Source organism: Enhydra lutris, unplaced genomic scaffold (assembly GCF_002288905.1).
Source record: "Enhydra lutris kenyoni isolate GAN:26980312 unplaced genomic scaffold, ASM228890v2 scaffoldscaffold57, whole genome shotgun sequence".
NCBI classification, from domain to species: Eukaryota; Metazoa; Chordata; class Mammalia; order Carnivora; family Mustelidae; genus Enhydra; species Enhydra lutris.
In genome coordinates, this window is record NW_019154141.1 from 5,404,989 (window position 1) to 5,420,015 (window position 15,027).

The 15,027-nt window shown below is 49.5% G+C and overlaps 1 long non-coding RNA gene across 1 annotated transcript; it reads left to right on the forward strand.

Moving 5' to 3' along the window:
• Positions 1-3,901: 3,901 nt before the first annotated feature.
• LOC111158203 lies at positions 3,902-12,939 on the forward strand. The gene is made up of 4 exons (XR_002641339.1): positions 3,902-4,069; positions 4,231-4,925; positions 11,439-11,550; positions 12,451-12,939. It is a non-coding gene; the product is annotated as an uncharacterized LOC111158203 (long non-coding RNA).
• Positions 12,940-15,027: the final 2,088 nt, after the last annotated feature.

Below are 15,027 nucleotides of genomic sequence, written 5' to 3' on the forward strand. Positions count from 1 at the left end.
TTTGATCTCTTTATTTATACCCTGTCTCTTTTCACAATTCAGTCAGTGCAGCATACAGAAGATGCATAAGTAAAATGGTGAATTATAAATTTAAAATTGAGACAAGGAAAACAAAGTGAATACGGAGTCAAGACCAGGGTGGGTATAGGGTTGGCCAGAAGGAAGATAGGATGGCAATAAAGTCCTTCTATTGTTACAACTTGACTGCGTATTTGCTCAGGGCTTCCTGGAGGAGAAGAAGCAAAGTTCACTTTTCCCCCACTCCGGTCCACAAACGTCTGGCTGAAGCACAACCGTAGCGCGTCTCCATTACTCTCCTAATCCGTAGCCATCACCTCCACCCAGAACTAAGGATGATATTATTTGCTCTTTGTGACCCAACAATAGCCACCCAAGGCCTCCACTTCCAAGTTCTAGGAGCTCTGGGGGGGGTTTCTCTGTATTGCTCTGGGCTGTTTCTGTTCTCAGATCTACCCCAGGCTCCTACTGCCTGCTTCGAGTTTGTCTCCTTCATAACTTCAGCTCAACTATAGCTTTACCTCTTCTTCGTGGGCCTGATTCCTTCCAGGGGTGTCTCTTCAGATCTGGCCACGTCTACTAGTCTGCTCGCTGGCTCATGGGGCTCTGTCCAAGAGCGCTAATCTGGTTCCCAAGGTCATCCTTTTATATGCGGCCATGGTCTAATTTGCTGGGCAGTCTACGGACTGGTGGACTGGGTCGGGTACTGTCTCAGATCACTTAACCATGATGGGTCTAGTAACATGGTCCAAAATACCAGCCGGGTAGGGGTGGATGGGAGAGGCAGGGGGGATGTGGCAGGAGTGTGGGTGAAACCATTTTCCCTGCAATGAGATGCAAGTGTGGCAGACGATCCTTCCTCTATTCATCTGGGACAGTGACTGAGTATAAGCCTGGGAACACTGGTCGCCCTCCCCGCTCTGTTACAACACTTCACAATCGGTCTTTATGAAAAAAATCTCTTCTTCTGAGTGGCTAATGTCATTCTCTTTGGAAGTATGTTAAAGGCCCTGCATTGAACAATCTTCTTATTTTTTGTTCTTTTAAAGATTTATTTACTTATTTGAGGGGGGGATGAGGTGGGAGCCCGACCCGGGGTTTGATCTCAAGACCCTGAGATCACGACCCTGAGATCACCACCAGAGCTGAAACCAAGAATCTGCTGCCTGACCGACTTTGCCATCCAGGCACCCCAGCAATCTTTTAAAATATACTAGGCATATGGATTTCTGAATGTGTTTCACTATAGTCCCTTCCTTGCATTTAAAAAAAAAATGTCATATTGATTTAGAGTCTGTGGAACAAGTCTTTTTGGACTCTTTGCTACTCAGATGGAGGACATCAACTGGAAGGAAACCGTTAGAAATGCCGGGTCTCAACCTCACACTGACTTGCTGAATAAGATTCTTCATTTCAACAAGATGCCCAGGGGACATTACCGTTGGAGAAGCATTTTGTAGAGCAAGCTTGGGGAAGCAATGAGGACTTTGACCAGGAACTGAGGCTACGAGAGGTGATGTGTCTTACCTGCCGTCGTCGGACGGGTCAGAAATAGATTTGTGCTCAGAATCTAGTTCTTGGGTCCTGGTCCTATTCTCTCTCTGATGCCCCATAACGTCTCCCACAGCTAGGAAATGAGGGGGCTTGATTAGATTAGTGTTAGAGGAATAAATTAACACACAATTAGGGTGATCATGTAATTTATCACCCAAACATGGTCACTTTGAGACCACAAGTGGAGAAGAGATGCCAAGTGACACAGGTGGTCATTCTACAGATGTAAAGATTCTTCTAGTTTGCTGTTCTGATCTGCTAACTAAACTAAACATCATAAATATCCATAAACTGGATGATCTTAAAGTTCTAACTTTTAAATAAAACCCAGTTCTCAAGTAAACACACACACACACACACACACACACACACACACACACACACACACAATCTCACTATAATAGATAAATCATAGATAAATCGTGATCTAACCTAATCAAGAAAAAAAGGGAGCCCAAATCAACAAAATAGAGTGGAGAAACATTGAAAAGGGTTCTGTAATTACTTCGCTAAAACCCATTCCAATAAATTTGAAAACCTGGATGAAATGAGTGCTTTCCTGGTTGTCTGTCATGCACCAATACAGTGGCCTCGCTGGGGCTGGGAGCTATAGCTCATGGCTTTTTGTCACGTCATTTCCCCGTGAGTCAACCGGACTTCAGAATTTGGTTTCTGGAACCGTTTTCCAGCACTTTAAGTCAGAACTAAGATATCTGGATAGCGTGGGAGGAACTTGGTTCTTCCACCAGGATGGGAATGAGATTATCTGCAGAGATGGTCTCTGATTGTGGCTCTTATGGCAAATGCCTGCCTGTCCTCTGTGACAGCAGCTTCTTGGGCCACTCTCCTGCTTCCGGGCTCTAGAAATGAAACACAGACGTGTCCTTGACCCTGAGAATCCTGAGTCTTGGACCTGGGAGGTCTCATCCTGTCAGAGATTGGTTAGTTCTAGCCCCTCCCTTTACAGATGAAGAAACTGACAAAGGAAAGGAAGTAACTGCCAATTGAGCCTAATTTCAAGTTTTGTGTTTACTATTACACTCTCTTTAATATCGTTACCATTAATAATAGTAACAAGTGATGTCTATTCGTTTGTTTACTCCTTCCTCTCCCTTTAATAGCTGTATGAGGCAGGCAGTCTTACACCATCCCCATTTTGCAGAAACTGAAACACAGAGGGGTTAAGTGTTTTACCCAGAGACACACAGCCAGAGTAGAGACTAGAGCCCAAGTGATCGGATTCCAGAGTCTGTATATACCCTTACCTCCATTTTCTACAACAAGAGTTCTCACACTATAGTGAGACGACCTATATCTCTGACTATGTACACAAGGGAGCCACTAGGCATGGTAATTTTTTTTAAAATTTTTTTTAGATTTATTTATTTGAGAGGGAGAGAGAGAGAGAATGAGTGAAGAAAGGTCAGTGGGAGAAGCAGACTCCCTGCCTAGCAGGGAGCCCGATGCAGGACTCGATCCTGAGACTCCAGGATCATGACCTGAGCCGAAGGCAGTCACTTAACCAACTGAGCCACCCAGGTGCCCCAGGCTTGGTAATTTTTAAGAAAGTGTCCCAAGAGATAGGAGAGAAACTATGGTTTACCTGATACTCACCACCTGTCAGTCACTATTCTAAGTGCTTTTACATGCATCAGCTCAGTAATCTTAAAACCCAGTGCCCCCTCCCCCACAAAAGAAACACAAAGAGGAGGATGCCCTAGCCTCACTGATCAGATGGAGAAAACGAAGCCCCCCCAAATTTCCATAACTTGCTTGAGATGCTAAAGCTGGGGGAAATCCAGGGTTCGTAGCCAGCCGACCGGCAGGTGAGCATCACACTTCATTGCCAATTAACTCGACTCTTCCGTCTGACCTCAAAGCCCTTGACAGACAGGAGTCACTTCTCACCGCTTAGTCGATTTTCTCCGATTAGATAAGGAACTGATGCTCAGAAAGATGAAGCAACTTGCTAAGGGCCACGCAGTGACTCGGTGGCAGCCTAGCCAGGGATCCAGACTCCGCGGTATACTGTCTTCACTTCCCCAGGTTTCAGGGATGCGTTCCAAGGCTCGCTCTCTGCGACAGAGGCTCCCACTCGCGGCGCCCCGAACACGCAGGTGTCACCACCCAAGGCTCCGCTGGGTCCCTCCAGGACCAGACACCGCCCCCTGGCGGCAGGTGGGCGCCAGCGCAGGACATGCTAATGAGCCCGCGGCGCGGCGCGCTGATTGGCTGGCGCGGATTCCGGCGGCTTTCCAGGGGGGGGGTGCCGAGGCAGAGTAAGGGGGCGCAGCCCGCAGCACCCGCCCCGCCCCGCGCTCGGGCCGCCCTCCTCCCCGGGAACGCCAGGGCGTGTGCGCGGCATGTGGGCGCCTTGGCCGGGGGCTTCCTCTCCTGCGCTCCGCTCGGCTTCTGGTGGTGCCTTCATCCAGGGTCCAGGATGACGATCCGACACCAAGGCCAACAGTACAGGCCCAGGATGGCATTTCTGCAGAAGGTGAGCGCGGTCCGGTGCCCTGGGCCCCGGGAGGTGCGCGGGGTCCCAACTCTGGGAAGTGTCCGCGGAGATGCTGGCGAGGCGCGGGGCGTGTGGCCGGAGTGGAGGGCATCCCTGTGGTCTTCAAACTGGCGTGTGTTGTAATAACATTATCTGTTCAGGTTTGCAAGCTGCCCGCTGGTCTTGAAGAGTCAGCCGTGCTTGGGCGGAAAGTCGGAGGGTGAAGAGCTTCCCATGAGCTCAGGCCGGACTGTTCCGAGGCTGTTCTACGCCCTTTCCCCCAGCGGTTCCCACCAACTCCGGTGATCCACAGGCTGACCTGCACGTGAATGCCCAATGTGTTGCCCTTCTTCCTTCCCCTGGCTCCCTAACCCAGCTACCTATTGCTGCTTCCCGAGATCAGCCCTCTTACCAACACTATGAGGTCCCATTATTTCCCCCAATTTTACACGTAAGGGAACGGGTTGTTGAGGACCAGGACTGGAAGAACTGCTGCAATTTGGTGAAACTGGTCTCAGTAGGACAGCAAAAACATGAAGTGTGCTGCCTGCAGTGGGCCGGAGTCTCCAATCCTGTGTGAGGCACCCCAAGTCGAGAGAGCCTTGAGGCTGAGACTGAAGGGATTTCTGCCCAAGAAGTGCAGAAGGGAAGCCGCAGGGGGTGGGGGTGGCGTGTGTCAGAGCAGAGGCCAGAGCGAGTCTGGTGTTGGAGGCAGGTTGTTTGATATTGCTGGATTTATTATACCAGGAGAGTGTGAGGCTGGACAGGGAGGCCACAACGGATCATACCCATCTCCTGTGCCTTTCAGAGGTGGCCTGATTTCCCCCAGAAGAAGCCACTGAGGAGTTTGGAGCAGGTGAGTGATGTGGTCAGATTCAAGCTCAAAATCAAGGTCAAGAGACCAGCCTGATGTGAAGGAGAGGAAAGATAGGATGTCTTCTTTTCCCGGAGCTTACAGAGTTCACCCAAGTCCTCCTGTGTTCACCACAACTCTAGCTGCCTAGAAAGTGACAGGCTTATCAAGGACCGGGAGAAAGGTTACTGGTCAGAGGTTGCTTCTTTCTCCTCCGACTGCCGTGTCCCCATCTCAGGCACAGAGCACCTCTCAGGTAGACAGGCCCGCCAGCCCCTGCTGCTACCCACTTCTGATTTCTGTTGCAGGATGTGGTGACTGGCACCCCACCAGGGAGGGCTGCTGGGCTTGCTTAAGATGTGGCAGAAAGAGGGGTGCCTGGGTGGCTCAGTTCGTTAAGTTGCTGACTCTTGGTTTCAGCTCAGGTCATGATCTCAGGGTCGTGAGGTCGAGTTGCATCAGGCTCTGTGCTGGGTGTGGAGCCTGCTGAAGATTCTCCCTCTCCCTCTGCCCCTTGCCACCTCTGTCTCTCTCTCTCAAAAAAAAAAAAAAGAAAAAAGAAAGATGTGGCAGAAAGAAAGAGGTAGAAAGTCTACAGTCCAGGAACTTTGCCTGGGGGCAGTGAGCCAATGACACACAGTGGACAGAAGAGTGTGGCTAGGCAGCCTGATGTGGCCCCTGACACCCACAGGGCTCTTTTCTGATTCCAGCCTATCTTCTGTGTCCTGGCAGCTCTGGCCAACTAGGGGTGAGGTAGACAAAATGTTCCTCCAGGCCTCTAAAGTGTTTTTCTGTTCAACTTAGGGAGGCTTTTGGGCCTGGGCAAGGACTACAAGGAGTAGGGATCTTAAGAAGGCTTGGACAGATTTAGAATTGCTTGGGGAGGGGTATCTGTGTGGCTTAGTTGGTTGGGCTTTTGGCTTGAGTCATGATCTGGGAGTCCTTGGGATCAAGCCCGGCTTTGAACTCCTTGCTCAGCGGGGGGCTTGCTTCTCTCTTTCTGCTTGCCTCTCCCCCTTGCTTGTGTGCTTTCTCTCTCTCTCTCTGTCAAATAAATGAATAAAAAAAACCCTAAAATTGCTTGGAAAGCATATATATATGTATATGCCTCCACGTAGCACACGCACACGGAGGATCTCCTGTGTTTCAGACATCGTTAGATGCTGGGATGGCAGAGACATTTGAGACCTGATCCCTGCCTACAAGTGGCTTCTAGTCTAGTAGGGGGAGACAGCCATATACACCAATCTCGTGCCTCATCACAGGTGCCATGACAGACACTAGGAGGTAGAGGAAGTGCCTATGCAGGCACATTCACTGTATCCTGGGTGCAGTATCATGAAAGGATTCTGGAAGGTTCTGTGGTGGTTCAGCTGGCTTTCGAAGGGCGCGAGGGTGTTCTTGAGGCAGACGGGGTGTCAGAAGGGGACGGGACACGGGAGCAGGAGGACATGCAGTTAGCTGGGGATCCGTTGTGTGTCTGTTGTTGACTGGAGTCAGATGGTGTTGGCCATCCAGCAGTTCTCTTTCCAGAGCGAGGTTCTGGAATACTTGGGAAAGGTTCTCAGTGGTTGTTGAGAATGTAACAGAAGTGAGGACTTTTGGGGGCTGGACACAGCTAGCAAGGCATGTAGGACTCGGGCCTACAGACTGTGCTTGGTGGCAGTGGACAGGACGGGACGGGACAGGACAGGAACCCTGCTGGAGAACAGAGTAGGGTGGTTGGGACCCTGTTACGTCTTTGCACAACGAAGGATACGATAGGTTGGTCGCCAGGAAGCCCTCTCTGATTTATAGGAACATTCTGCTCTCTGACACCTTATGGAGAGTGACAGCCACTTCACATGGGGGGAAACCGTGAGCGTGGGTGGACGGGCTCTGGACACTCTTGCTTCTGACGGGCTTGTAGTGACCGTCTGGATTCTCAGCAGTGCCTGATGTCCTACCTCAGCCAGCGGGACTCTGTGAAGGGCAACACTAGGCTCGTTGTGGGGTCAGAGAAGCCAAGGACGACCGCTTTCTTGCAGCTTTTATTTGTGACCTCAGGAGTTAGTCGTGGAGAAGTCAGGATTCTAGGGAGCCAGGAGGCTGTGGTCTGGACAGCAGTGTGTAAGTGTGTGTGTGTGTGTGTGTGCATGCGTGTGCACTTTCTTTTATTGATGGCCAAGATCACCTCTCTGAGACTTTGGGAGTCGGTCCTACATTTTACATGTTAGATTTATGATCACTCTTTTTTAAGGAACCACTTAAGTGAATTTACGTTGGAAAAGGTCAGAGGAAAATTATTCTGGACCCAAATGGAAAGATTCTTGTCTTAGACAGCTTACACTGCTCGAACAAAATACCACAGCCTGGCTAGCTTATAAACAACAGAAATTTATTTCTCCCAGTTCAGGAGGCTGGAAGTCTGAGACGCCAGCGTGGTTGGGTCTGGTGAGAACCCTCTTCCCAGCCCCATACTTCGTGCGGTGTCCTCACATGGTGGAAAGGGCCAGAGAGCTCGCTGGGGTCTCTTTGATTCTCAGGTCGCTAATCTCATTGATGAAGACTTTGCAGAAATAAAACTAATGAATCACCGAGATAGTAATTAGTAAAAGTTGATGGTAAAAGACACTTTGCAAAACAGGAGCACTCAGACCAAAGCATGGAATGAGGCTCAGGGACATATTGTTCAAAAACAACTTAGAATGCGTGAAGACAGTGAGTTAATCCTTTATGGGGGATTGGTTTTAATATGAGAATTTTCCTAAATGATAAGGAAGTCGGCCGTGCTTACCTTACATCAACCGGGGGCAACAGTTCACATTTGCTTATAATTTCCAGAGATGTAAGCAAGAAACAACCCAGGTCAAGTTAGCCTTGCAAAATAAACCAAATCAGTCTTCGTACAACTACACTGGCTTTTTGTTTGGTTTTGTTTTGTTTTTTTTTTCTTTCCCGCTTAGGGAATTTTCAAGGCTGTTCTTCATTCATTTTGGATTTTAAGTTTCCACTTATGACTATTAGGGTCACACAAATATTCAGACCATAACAACTCCTGAAACATATACGTGGGACACACACACTCCCCTCTCCCCGGCAAAACCTCCCTTCGTACACAGTGGGACCTCCTTGCCGGCAAGAAATCTGCCTCTTTTTTCCTGGGTGTTTCAAAATAGTTCTTATTGATCTTTGGGGGTTAGATTCAAAAGTTTTTCATAGACGCATTTTTTTTTTTTTAAACACAAAGGGAAAGAAAGGAACCTGCTGGATATTTTTATCAGAGAAGTTTCAATTTCTAAGTGGCCCCATGAGTAAAAGCTCCTCCATCTGCTACCTAGGATCCCCCGCCCCTACCCTCCACCCTGACCCTCTACCAAGAAGATGGCATTTCATCCAGTGAAATGTAGTATTTTTGGTAAAAGTTATTTATAACCTGAGAAGTTATGAGTAAAGGAGGAAGTATTCAGCCGTGTCATTAGAAACTAACTCTAGCTTAACAGTGTGTGTGTGTGTGTTGGGGAAGAAGGCACCTCTGGCTGCTGCTACAAGGAGGGGACCCCCATAGTCGGTGGCTCCCCCAGGCCCCCGATGTCCAGGAGATGCAGCCTCCTCCCAGCCCCTCTGCTCCCTTGCTGCTGAGGGCCCCTGGCTGGTCCAGTGGCCAAGATGCTGTCACGGTTCCGGAGCCATCTGTGAGCCCAGAAAGTGTCCCTGCAGATGAAGTGTGCAGTCAGCTTTGCACGAGGAGCCCTGGGTGCCACGTGGGCCCCCACGTGTGGCAGGCACTGCGTCTGGAATGGTTTCAACAGACAATGCACCTGATTCCAGCCCCTATCTAAGGATGGTGGTTCAGCAGCAAATACTGGTTTAGCAGCAGAAGGAAAGAGGAATCCCAGCCCCTGCCCCCCACACTGACTTCTGAGTAGGGGGTGGCACGTAGAATTTCTCCAGTTCAGGGCTCCCCTGCTCAACTCTTCTTTCCAAAGCAGCCGGGTCCGTGTATACCTCCTTCCTCTCTACCTGGCCGCATCACGGGCTTCCTTCCAAGTCCACTTCCTCCAGGAAGCATTCCCTGACCATCCTGATCATCTTGGCTCCCTTTGAGGTCCACGTGGGGCACACTTTCTTCTGTGCTTTGTGTTGACCTCTGGCTGTCCTGCTACCCCAGCTCCCGGAAGACAAAGATTATGTTGTATCTTTTTAGCAATCGTGGAATTGGATCCATAAGAAGAATTCAATTACATTTCTCTCGGATTAGGTTGTCCGGCTATGTTTTTCTTCTGTAGCTTTACTGACTGGTCCCTGAAGGGCAGATTGTGACAATAACTTCTGTCCCTGGCACCCCCCCACCCCAGCTGTCACTGTTTCTGTGTTGCCTTAGAGTGTATCTGTTTCATAGTCAATGTTTTCATTTGCTCTTCACAGCTACCCCTTTAAATAGATGGGACAGGAATTACATTTTTTCCCTCAGTGGATAAAATTGCAGAGATTCAGAGAGGTTCGGTGATGGGCTCAGAGTCACACAGCTGACCCTGAATGCTTCTTTGATGCAGGGAAGACCAGTGGTCCCACTGGGACCGTGGGTACATTCAGGCACTGAAAGGGCTTTGTGAACTCAGGGCTCGTACAGTGTTGCACAGAGTTGGGATGAATAGCAGGAAAATTGCTGCGGCAGAGGGGCACCTGGGTGGCTCAGTTGGGAAGCGTGTGCCTTCGGCTCAGGTCATGATCCTGGGGTCCTGGGATTGAGCCCCGTGTTGGGCTCCCTGCTTGAGGGCGGGGGCAGGGGGAGTCTACTTCTCTCTGCTGCTGCTCAGGCTCTCTTGCTCTCTCAAATGAGTAAACACGTTAAAAATAGAAAAGCTACTGCAGGATTGAAAGAGTTCAATCAAGAGGGAGCCATGGTTGGCAGGGGTCCTCCAGATGGAGATGTGGCAGGCCAGACCCGGCAGCTATGGGGATGGTGAGGAAAGACCTTCCGTCTCACTGTGGTTATCTGCACCAACCCGGGTACTTCCTGCGTCCCTCCCTCTGCTTGGGCTGTGCTCGCATCCTGGGATGCCCTCTCCCCTCCCTCCCTGGAGCTGGAGGCTGAGGCTGGAGGTCCAGACATCTCCTGGATGCTTCTGGGCGTCTCTTCTGGCAGACCAGCACCCACCAGTCTTGCTTTTCCCAAACAGGCTGCTGCGTTTGGGTTTCCTAGCTTGGACCCAGATGCCTCCATTTGCCTGGCAGGGAGGCTGGAAAGCCTGGGATCCTGTTCTCTTTCCCTCACCAAGTTGTCCCCGGTGTCCAAGGACAAGGGCCCACACCTGCAGGTGCTTCTGGCCTGCACCCCGTCTTGTCCTTGCTGCAATGGCCCAGACCGCGCAGCTAGCACCAGTTCTTGGGGCCCCCACCGCTGCACGCCCCCTTTCTCGTTACCGTCTACAAACCAAGGCAAATGATGATGCTCCTTCCTGAGAGCTCCCAGTGGCCTGGGGCTGCGGGCTGAATCGAGTCCGCCCCCCCCAACCCCAGAGTCCGTGTTCAAGTTCTCACCACCAGAACCTCAGAATGTGACTATATTTGGATGTTATCTTAGTCTGCTCTGGCTGCCAAAATAAAATCTCACCGACTGGGGGAGCTTCCACAGCAGAAATGTCCTGTCTCCTGTCCTGGAGGCGGGAGAGCAAGGTGCTGGCAAGGTGGGTTTTATTCTGACAACTCTGTCCTTGGCTTGTAGGCAGCGACCCTCTGGCTGGGTCCGCAGGAGACCCCAGAGAGAAAGAGGAGAGGGGGCCCTCAGGTCTCTTCTTATAAGCACGAATCCTCTCTGAGCATGGCCCTATCATTCTGACCTCATTTAACCTTAATGACTTCCGGAAAGGCCCCGTCTCTAAATACAGCCTTCCTGGTGGTTGAGAGATTCACCGTCCAAATGGGGAGGGGGAGGGTCACAAACATTGAGTTCCTGACAGACAGAACCTTCAAAGAGGTGATTAAGTTCAAATGGGGCCAGTAGGGTAGGGTCTCATCCAGTGTGACTGGTGTTCCTATAAGAGGAGATTAAGACACACAGAGAGACACACGGGACACTAGGCAGAGGGATGGCCACCTGTCAGCCAAGGAGAGAAGCCTGGAAGAAACCCACTTTGCTGACACCCTGATCGCAGACTTCCCAGCCTCCACACCCAAGAGAAAATGAGTTTCTGTTGTTTAAGCCACACTGCCCATCCCCGTTGATGGTCATTTGCTCTAGGGCAGAGACCGATACACATTATGAAATGACATTCACAGTCTTCTGGGTCCTGCATCCCTCTGTTTTTCCCCCATGCACACCATGCCTTTCTGTGCTCTCAGGCCTTTGCACACGTTTGCTCCCCCAGTCTGGGATGCCCCCTTTCCCTGCGGCGAGGCAAGGCGTTCTCACCCCGTGCTCTCCTGTTAGAACCAGGGGACCGCAAGCAGACGGGATGTGTGTGGCTCCCGGGCTGAAAGCGGTGAAATGTAGGTGTGTACACCCCTCAGTGTTGTCTCTCTCCCTGCATCAAGATCAGGAAAGCAGGTGCTGGAAGGCAGGACCAATGGTGGCGGCGGCCTGGATCTCAGAGTCAGGACCTTGACAGAATGCCCTGGACCATGGCCCACTGGAATTTGCATTTGGGTAAGAGAAATAGATCTTTGTTGTGTTAAGTTTTTGATTCCACAGTGCGGTCCAGTCTGTCCTAATACAGCCTTATCTTCTGCCCAAATCTTCACCTTCTAAGTCCCTATTTAAATGCTACCTCTTTTTTTTTTTTTTTTTTTTTTAGATTTTATTATTTGAGAGAGAGAGAGAGCAAGCCCAAGTGACAGGAGAGGTGGGAGGAGGGGCAGAGGGAGACGCAGACTCCATGGTGAGCTAAGCAGGGAGCCCGACCGGAGACTTGATCCCAAAACCCCAGGACCATGACCTGAGCCGAAGGCAGACACTTAACTGGCTGAGCCACCCGAGAGCCCTGCTACTTCTTTCTTTAAAAGCTTTCCAGGGCGCCTGGGTGGCTCAGTCGGTTGAGCGTCTGCCTTCAGCTCGGGTCATGGTCCCAGGGTCCTGGGATCAAGACCCGAGTTGGGCTCCCTGCTCAGTGGGGAGCCTGCTTCTCCCTCTCCCACTCCCCCCTGCTTGTGTTCCTCTCTTGCTATCTCTATCTCTGTCAAATGAATAAATAAAATTAAAAAAAAAAAAAAAGCTTTCCAGAATCAACCCACACCCATTCAGAACTAATCACTTTCCTTTGTACTTTGATGGTATGGGTACCTTACATCTGTCTGACAGCGCTTAGCTTAGCTGGCTGGTTTACGTGCCTGTAGAGTTAGGGACATGGAATGATTAAGAGGATGAATATTGGAACGGGACTGACTGGGTTCACATTTCACATTTCAGTCCTGCCGTTTATCCGCACTGGGACATTTGGTGAGAACCTTGGTTCCTCTCTGTCCGTCTGGTACCTACGGGAGTACTTACTACAGCGATAAGTCACTCAGTAGTACCTGCTTGTCAGCCTCCATCTGTTTTGTCTTGCAGACTGAAGAGTCAGTAAAAGACGCAGAGCCAGAGATGGGGAGCAACGTGTAAAGCCACGGGGTGCTGTGATTACAGACTCAAGGGCCCTTGTAACATGACAAGTGGTATAGTCGATGGCATAGGCAAGGGCCATCAGAGACTCCAGCTCCCTACAAATTAATCCAAATTGGAGGGACAAAACTCAGGGGGAGGGAGGAAGGCAAGATGAATTCAGTGTCACTTTTTTTAAATCACTTTCCCCAAAGTCATCATTTTATGTGTATATCCAGAGACATGCCTATCTTGGAGATATTTTGAGATTGGTTCCAGACTACTGTAATAAGGCAAACATGGCAATAAAGCGAGTCAAGTGAATTTTTTGGTTCCCCGGTGTCTGTAAAAGTTATGTTTACCCTATACTGTGGCCTTGTAAATGTGCAAGAGCATTATGCTTGCACACAATGTATGTATCTTAATTAAAAATACTTTATTTTAAAAAGACTTTATGGCTAAAACATGCTAACTCTCATTTGAGTTTCCAATGAGTGGTAATCACTGATCACAGATCACTGTAACAAATATAATAATAATGTAAAAGTTTGAGGGGGGACTGGGTGGCTCAGTTGACTAAGTGGCTGCCTTCAGCTTGGGTCGTGATCCCAGGGTCCTGGGGTCAAACCCCGCGTCGGGCTCCCTGCTCAGTGGGGGAGTCTGCTTCTCTCTCTCCTTCTCCCTCTGTGCTCTCTCTTTCAAATAAATAAATAAAATCTTAAAAAAAAAGAAAAAGTCTGAAATTTTATGGGAATTACAGAATGTGACCCAGAAACATGAAGTGACCAAATGCTGCTAGGAAAACAGAGCCAAAAGATTTGCTTGACTCAGGGTTGCCACCAATCTTCAATTTGTGAAAAACACAGCATCTGTGATGTGAATCAAATGCAGCACAACAAAACAAGGCATCTCTGAAGTTTAATGAATTTTTTTCTACTGTGATGAATTATCTTGATTGATTTTTAGAATATTGAATCATCCTTGCAACCCTAGTTGGATGCTTGATTTTTTTTAAAAAGATTTTATCTATCTACTTTATCTATTTATTTTTAAAGATTTAATTTATCTAAGAGAGAGAGAGAGAGAGAGAGAGAGCTCACACTTGCACGCATGCACGAGGTGGGGGGAGGGGCAGAGGGAGAAGCAGGCTCCCCACTGAGCAGGGAGCCTGCCATGGGGCTCCATCCCAGGACCCTGAGATCACGACCTGAGTTGAAGTCAGACGCTCAACCGACTGAGCCACCCAGGCACCCCGGATGCTTGATTTTATTTATTAATATTTTATTGAAGATTTTGCATCTGTATTCAAGAATGGGGCTTTTTGTTTTTTGTTTTCTTTTCTGACGCCAATCAGTTTTTCGACACCAACTGGGTGTCTCACAGTTCAATTCAGTTCTGACACTACCTGGGGTTGGCATCAGACTCCACAGGTTTACAATCTCAGTCCTACAAGACTGTCCCCATGTTAGATGCCCGTCCAAGTCCTAGGTCACCAGTACTTCCGATGACTGGCTATCAATCCACAGCATCCCCAAGCACATGGTTGGATAACTCACTAGACCAACTCCTAGAACTCACAAATCGTTTTACTTACTATTAGCAGTTGATTATAATGGATACAGTTTAGGAACAAGCAAATGGCAGAGATGCACGGGGCAAAGTACAGGAGGGTGGTGGGGTGTTTGGAACTTCCAAGCTCTCTCAGGGTGAGTCCCTCCCCAGAACCTAGATGTGTTCACCAACCTTGAAACTCCCTGAGCCCATCATTTTGAGGTTTTTATGGAGGTTTCATTATATAGGCATGATTGATTAAATCACTAGACATTATTGATGGACTCCAGCCCCTCTCCTCACTCTAGAAGTCAGGGGATGGGGCTGAAACTTCCAACCTTCTGGTCAAGCCTTGGTCTTTCTGGGGACCAGCCCTGAGGGCCTCCAGCCACCAACCATCTCTTCAGCATCCAAAAGACACTCTTAACACTGCTGAGATGCCAAGTGTTTAGGAGCTGTGTGTCAGATTTGCGACAAGGCCAAATCTTCACTCATTTCCAAGGACAGTAAGCTGTAGGGCAAGCTCTGAGGGAGTTGGATTGGAGAGACAAGATTTTCAGTCCAGCCTGGCAGAGACCATCTTAGGATCCCGTCTACCGCTGTTGGGACTACGCTTCTGGCTTGGTGGTCCCAGCCCTCTGTGCCACCCTTCCCCAACTCTCTACATGCTCAAATCTCCTGCATCTTACCTGTTATCCTGAATCTCCCCAAGAGCTTCTAGAACAAGGGCAGCTCCTTCTGCACTTGGTAGGTGCTGTTCCCACTGGAGTCTGGCATCCTCTTGCAGAATAACAGGAACTACTGTGATGTGAGCAGCTCTGGTACCTGCTCTTCTGTGTAAATGTCTGGACTCAGTTCATGACACAGCTCTCGGAGCTGCTCAAAATCTCATGGGCTGTTGACTTAACTTGGTATGAGAATTTTCTAAAGCGCTGATGTAAGATCTCTTGCCTGGCCTGGTGCTATTTTCCTGGCTGCATTTCCGCCCCCCAGTAG